This window comes from Habropoda laboriosa, unplaced genomic scaffold (genome assembly GCF_001263275.1).
Source record: "Habropoda laboriosa isolate 0110345459 unplaced genomic scaffold, ASM126327v1 scaffold350, whole genome shotgun sequence".
NCBI lineage: Eukaryota > Metazoa > Arthropoda > Insecta > Hymenoptera > Apidae > Habropoda > Habropoda laboriosa.
This window is the reverse complement of record NW_017100524.1, coordinates 840451-848003: the sequence shown is the minus strand read 5'-3', so window position 1 is coordinate 848003 and position 7553 is coordinate 840451.

Here is a 7553-nt window from a genome sequence, read left to right as displayed (position 1 = left end):
TTGATGGTGCGTTACTTCTGAAGACAATAGTGATTGACGTGTCGTAAAACTATGACATGATATGTAGGCATATATATTGTACATACAGTCGCCTCGGAAAGTAAGGATACATGCTAAATAGCGATGATAAATATTCGGTGTACTTATATCATATATATGAGGTGGGTGAGGAACGTCGTTACACTGTTTTCACCTCAATTTATTAAAGTACAAGTGTATGGTCGGCGTACAATTGGTCCAGAAAATACAATCGTTTACTTTGTTAATTGTCCCGGCGGCAGCGAGTACGTCGCGATGGTCGGTAAAGGAAAAACTGTCCGGAGGTGTAGGCGTACTGGGTTTTTATATTGTTAGGACAGGGAGACAGGAGTAGCGATAGAAAGTGGTGGAAACGGAAAATTCGTTCGTCCTCGTGCGAACCTGGATACCACATGTGCGCTTCTTAGGCTACTCGAGGACGAAGGCAAGTCTTAACCCGGGGAGAGACAAAAGAACGGAAACCAAAATCTGAAGGAGTTGGAAAAGGGAAAGTTCGCGTGGAAGAATAGAACGAGGTTCGGTAAGGGTTTCTTGACGACGACGTACACGCCACATACATAATAAAAAAAAAACAGTAATTTTATTTTATTTTAACAAATAAACAAAAAGAAACGAAAAATGCATATTTTAATATGTTGTGTGAGAAAATCCGAAGCGAGCATCTTGAAGCCAGGCCCAGCGCGCTCGATGGGGACGACTGGGCCTGTTCGCGTAGAGGTGGACAGGGATCGGCAGGACAGCGGATACTCGCTCTTCACGAGACCCTCGAAGCACACTGTTTTTGCGAACGACGCTCAGATAACGCGGATATAATTCACCCTACTCCGAGTCAGAGTACTTTCTGACAGTTGTCTACTACAATAGCATCGAAAGGTAAGTTAACGTTTCAAATTCTGTGCTAAATATTATATGTACATATATTTCAATTGAACTAATAGCGGGTGTAGTATTATTCTATTTCTATTATAGCCTTTAGGCGATTTGGTATGCTACAGATTAATTTTTTAATAACGTCTGCGTTCATATTACTTCATTCAAATTTCGACGTATTTATAAAAACATTTTTGTGTTTTCTATCGTTTTGTGGAACATTTCTTTTTAAACGACCCTACATATGTGTGCTCTATTGGATTTAGATCGGGACTCTGTGGAGGCCAATGTCTGTACAACTCAATGAATATTATACTATTCATACGCAATAGGCGTGGGCCCAAATACTATAGTGCAGGCTAATAGTTTATTACTATTATTTTCTTCAAAAAGTTTCACTATAATTTGTGCTTTATACTTAGTATCATTGTCCTGTTGAAATATGAAATTGTTTTCGAATCCCATTTCGACCGCGGAAGTGAATAAATTTTCTTTTAATATATCTATGCATCTCATTGGTCATGGATCATGAAGAATTTCCTCAAGAATGAAAATCATCTGATTTGCCAATTATATCACCATCCACCCCTAAATTTTTCAGATAAATTAAGATCGTATGATAGAAAAGGGAAAGTCAAAAGTGTAATTTATAGTTTATACACTAAATTGTATACAAGTCAAGATAAGCAAAACTCTAAACTCCGAAGGCAGTAAGATAGTAACAAGTCTAATTTAAACTCTGAGGAATTTTTAAACTCTAAACTCTAAACATAGTCACGAAGTCTAAAGTGAACTGCATCTCTATCTATTAAAAGGTATCCAACGGAATAAATAAACCCTTTCAAGCGAAGAGGATGTACTTCTTTTATAAACGAAACTAGTTGGCCGACCTTCGCCTACCAAGGAAGCACGGAAAGCACGCTAACCAAGAGATTTTAGTTAGAATAGATGAAATTTTCGGCATGTACATATATAACTGGCATAAATCTACCAAACGTTTTCCTTTAATTTTCCTTACAGGCTCAGATAAAAAAGATGTAAAGAACTACCTTCACTATTTTCTTCGCGATTCCAACCAATTGCATATTTTCAAAAAAGAAAAATAAAAAAATAGGCTTAAATTTCTAGACTTAAAGGTGTCAAATTACAATATAAATTGTAATTTATACAATTCACATTTTCTGCTTTAATTAGAATAGCAAATAACAATTAAAATCTTAACAGAACATAAAGGCGCTTTGCAAGACGTAATTACCTATACCCCACATTTTGTATTTTCATTAGTATTTAAACGTTTGTGTGATCTATTAATAAATTTTAATTCCTATTTCTATCGTTAACAACTTTTTTCTTAAAAATAAAGAATGTTTCAAGACATCAACAACTTTCAGAATTTTTACGTACAATACATGTTTTTATTTACACCAATTTATGAATGACTAAGCTACTAACAATAAGTTAAATAGAAATACCAGAAAAATTGCGAGGTAACCAATCTTAACTAAACTATAGGATGTATATTAGTAGAATACTTTTGGTATCCAATTAACAAACAAGCTACGTGAAATGCTATTACGTATTAAACATGCACACTGGAGCAAACGTTTAGCCTCGAAAACTTCTGAATATATTATGACGTGGCACATTGTGCTTGCATAACGTTAACGTCGGTGGGCTGAATATGCGCTTCTAATTTCCGTTAATAATTATTTATAAAACACAATCCCCTAACGTAACGAAAGGTTATCAAGCGTCGACGAATGTCTGAAATACTGGAAGCTCTCTCTATACCGTCGTTTTCGTCGACTTTCTCTTCCACTCCACTTTAATTAGGAGATTAATTATACCAGCAATGTCAGGCGAAATATTCTGCGCATTTTCTTGCTTATCATTCCTCCCCATAGTCCTCTTTGTAGAATGTAAGACAACGTTTTACTAAGAAGAAAAGAAGGTTTATAATTGCATCTTTCATGTACAGATTCTATTCCGGTACAAAATGTAATAGACCAAGTTCATTGTACACGAACTTTCGAGATGAACTTGAATGAGATATTACACGATTTAACGTGTAAATAAATTTATATTTGAAAGTCAATAAGAATAAACTTTACAGCGTGTTTCGTTTATTTTATCCACTTTCATATCTCCGCCACTTTTGAAAAATTTGTCCGATTCAATAAGATGAATATTATGATTAACGGTTTGGATCCTGAAGGTGTTGTTACATTTATTATTACCAATTACACCGTTTGAGTAGTTCTAATGGAATTATATACAAAACCAAGTGTACAATAAAATCTTCACCGCATGAGAAAATATACAAGAAAGGATTGTAAGTGCACGCTCTGCTATTTCTCGAATCGTGATTGTGAATGCAATGACATCTCTTATTTATCGTGTTTGGAAAAGTTGATAAAAGTCGTTTCCGAGTGTTCAGTGGATAGATACGTGGAAATCCTGTGGAATCTCCGCGAAGCCTAGACCCTGTCGATGACGAAAAATTGGAAGCCACGTTCAATTTGACCCTTTGGAGACTCCAGGATTTATGACATATCTGGCCTTAGCAACTAAGTTTGCAGCCACCGTAGTGAATGGCTATTGTCTAATTTAAAGCGAAAAATAGTTGTCTGCAATGAGTGACAATTTGAGACGATGCCATAAACCCAGCTACAGGAAACAGCTAACTATCAGATTTATAGAAAAGAGAAAATTATTAATGGATCTTCATTGGCTCGTTCAAACGATTCATGAATTTCTACAATGCTAAAACTTCTTTCTCAAATGAAGTATTATTCTTAAAAATGTTACAAAAATAAATAACGTCCAGAATTGCAAACAGTCAAATGGTTTAAAAGAAATCACTGACTGAATACGTCATTTGGAGCATTTCCGTTGATTGCGCTTTCGCATCATTTAAATGCATTGAACGCAGGGGAAATGTTTAGCACTTTATAAATTTCACGAAACATTTCAGCATTAAAGATTCAGTCAAAATTTTACATTTACCTTGATTTTATGTATATGTATGTATGCTATTAATAAATCTTGCAAATCAATAAATATCAAAAGTAACTAAAATTATACATTTCCCTTCTTCTTTCATCAAAGTATTTCATTTCTTAAAACTTTAGTACCTAATTATCAAGTTAATAAAGCTTTGCAATGTGTTTACGTCGTTTCGTTTTATGGAAAGCCGTAAAATCGTGAAGAATTTGTATTATATAGCAGCACGGTCAAGCAGAGTTTAACTGGCCGAAGGTGTGCGACACGTGTCGAGTTGACTCCCCAATTCTTCACTATTTTACGACTTTTTATAAAACGTAATGACAACGAATCCGTCATAACAGACGCTATCATACTATGAGTAAAAATATATAGCGTCCCATTTAAAAAATTTCAACCATAAAATCAGAAAAATTATTTAAGAAGGTATTCTGGTCTAGAATGCAATTATGTCGGTCTTTTTCGGGATTGTTTTTCAAAAAAACCATAAGACCTTTTTATATGGATTTTGGTGCACGTATTTACTAACATTTAAAATATACAAATTATTTTTTTAAAGCAAAAATTAGAAAAATTACACGGGCTGTGTTTGTCTTAACAAAGTTAAACAAAAAAAAAACCGACACAATCTGACACAAAAAAATTAAACAGCATCTTGATTAGTATGAATATGGCTATCGTGGGAACTTCGAATAAGTTAAAAAAATTGCGGCAATTCTAGCTTTGAGTATTGATTTTTCGCATTTTTTAAATCTATAGTATACTAAAAAACTATGAAAGAAACAATATTTTTAAAAGAATCGATATTTGTGCGACGACACGTCTATTGAAGATTCTGTCCAAATTTGAAGACAATTGGTGAAATAGAACTTGAGATATCGCGCACATCACTTTGAAAAGTTAGGTTTCGAGAAAAACGCGTTTAAAGTTTTACGACTACAACTACGAGCTGTGCTCTTCAAACAGCTGTAACTTCGTGAATTTCACGGGTTCGAACAAATCCTGTTGCAGTCATATTTTCGAAGGCATATACTTTAAGAAAGTTAAATTTTCAAACGTCTAGACAAGAATACCCCCTTAAACGACGTAATATCTCCTTTCATAGTAAACAACTTTTGTAAGAACATATTTTTTATATTTTCAGTTCCTTATCGGATATTCTACCATGTCCAGTTAAAACATACACCCTGCATAACACACTTTAACCACTTTTTCCGTGTTACAAGTTCATACAGCATACGTAATCTTAACAAATGAAAATTACCTGTATACTAGCATGTTGTACAATATACTAAATTTATATCGTTTAATTTTAAAGTCCTTCTAAAAGCTTGCAAGTCGATAGTAACTCATTTAGCAGTGTTACTAACCTGGGCAACGAGATGAACCACCCCTGCTTATATCAAGATTAGGACATAAAGCACGAAGAGCATCGCTTTCATCAGACGAGGCTATCAATACGTCTCACGTGACAAATCTCTCTTTCTATACCGGCGATGGGCCACCGATTTCCAGGAAAAAAATTTACGAAAGGCAAACGATACGCTAATTCGTGTTATCGCCAATCCGGTAGCATCTGGGCGTAGTCGGCTCAACGGCGGACACGACATTTCAATCCGCAAGCAGCGAAAGCGGTTTACCGCTTTTTTCACCGGCGCGCATACACGAGATCCGCACGGATACGCTCGTAAAACGGTTATTCCCGAGTGAGCAGGTGGCGATGATGGCGACAGGGGCTGGAAGGGAGTTTTCGAAACGGATGCAAGCGGATCGGGTCACGGAACAAACGATGCTCGTGTGTATTTCGACAAAATCGGCTGGCAAGAAGCTTTCTGCTTCGCGCTGATGGACCATTTTCTTCTACCGTCTGTTCACACTTTGTTGCTCACTACTGGACAGGGAAATATTTGTAACATTTTTTATCTATGTATTTCCATCTGACTAAAGCACGAGAATGATAGAAAAACTTAATATTCCATTATTGTATAATTAAGTGTGTCTATATCTACTATAAGCAGACTGTATCTAGTTTCCTTGCCTTAATTTTTATGAGACAGGACTACGCTGAAACTGTAGTAACGTAATCGAAAACGTAATACAGCATGAACTAGTTTTAGCCTTCGTGAATTCCAATACGTAATATTACCTGTTACAAGAGCAACTATGATGTAAGAAAGTAATAACTCGCAAATGAATTTCGTAGGGATCTACGGTGCGTAAATATTTCAATTATAGAATGCACTTAAATAACAAACTTAAATAACATTATTCGTAATTATTTATGTATTTATTAATCGTATATTATATGCAACAAATCCATTGATTTTTCTTCTATGAATACAGTTAATCTGAGTGGGAAAATTATGCTTCGGGTTTTAAGAGCAGTGTATTAGAGGAATATATAAAATTAATATGGAACATGTTTCATATTAGATAGGTACATACGTATTTCGACAGAAATATAATAACTATACTGAAAGAAAAAAAATTTCACGGTAAATTTCTTTTGAAGACTCAAAAACAAACATGTTTAATGATAAATCATGCAAAAGTAGTATTTCTTTATCTTCTCTTCGTTAAAAAATTTCCCTATTTAACTCGTCTCTCGAAAACTGGTATACGCTTTCGCATCCAACGACAGATTTGTAACTAAACCTCAAATATGAATATGATTGTCTTTTGTTTTTAATGAAATATCTGCCACTATTGCCGATTAATGTTGTATACTAGGTACAGTTACCCTATCTACATTACATCTACACAAAATTTGAAATAAGCGAAAATGAGGAATTAAAAAGTATGTTCACATATATGATAAACATAGATAAACAAGCATAAGAACTCTTCGATTTCCGCTTACCTACCCAACTTAACGCACTAGCGTCGGGGTGCTTGAAGCCGCGCTTGACATGGGTGCGTGGTGATTTCTCGTCTTTTCTTTCAATCGCATTCCTCGAAGAAATTTTGCGGAAAGTGGTAAATTACTTTTTGTAAAACGTATATAATTGTTTTAATTCAACCATTTATAGCGTTTTATAAATTTATTTCGAGACAGATAGGTGAAAATCCCAACGAAGCATTTTCGCGTCATCCGGATTCGAGTCAAAAACCTGAACGACGCATAACGTGCGTCATCCGACGCTAATGTGTTAATATTAAACTAAGTTGGATAAACAAGCTTAATATTAAAATATTCTCGTCCAATTGGTCTTTTCTGTAATTCAAATCAGTTTGTTTACACCGACTTATTGGCAGTTTAGCGTATTGCGATCGGTATTCCCCAATTCTTATTCGCTTATCCCCTGTCGCGCCTATCCTTTCAGCGCTCGACCGTCCCGTTATAACCCCGACCGAAAATAACAACTGGCAATAAGCCGTTGCTATATCCGGTCTAGCTTTTCCACATATTAAACCTGGCTTTGCCGAAATATTTGCCGAGCAGCGCGAAAAAAGTGCCGGCCAAATAGATAGGCTTCTGTAGGAAGTGAGAAGAGGATGGGCCGAGGGGGCATTAGTAGAAGAGGACGAGAGATAGAAAGTAGGAAAAAGGAGAAGAAAACGCATCAAGAGCAGCGTTAGGTAGGTTCTGGGGTATACGCAATGCGATATTGAGGCGCGCACAGTGTCATTAAGCCATGGCG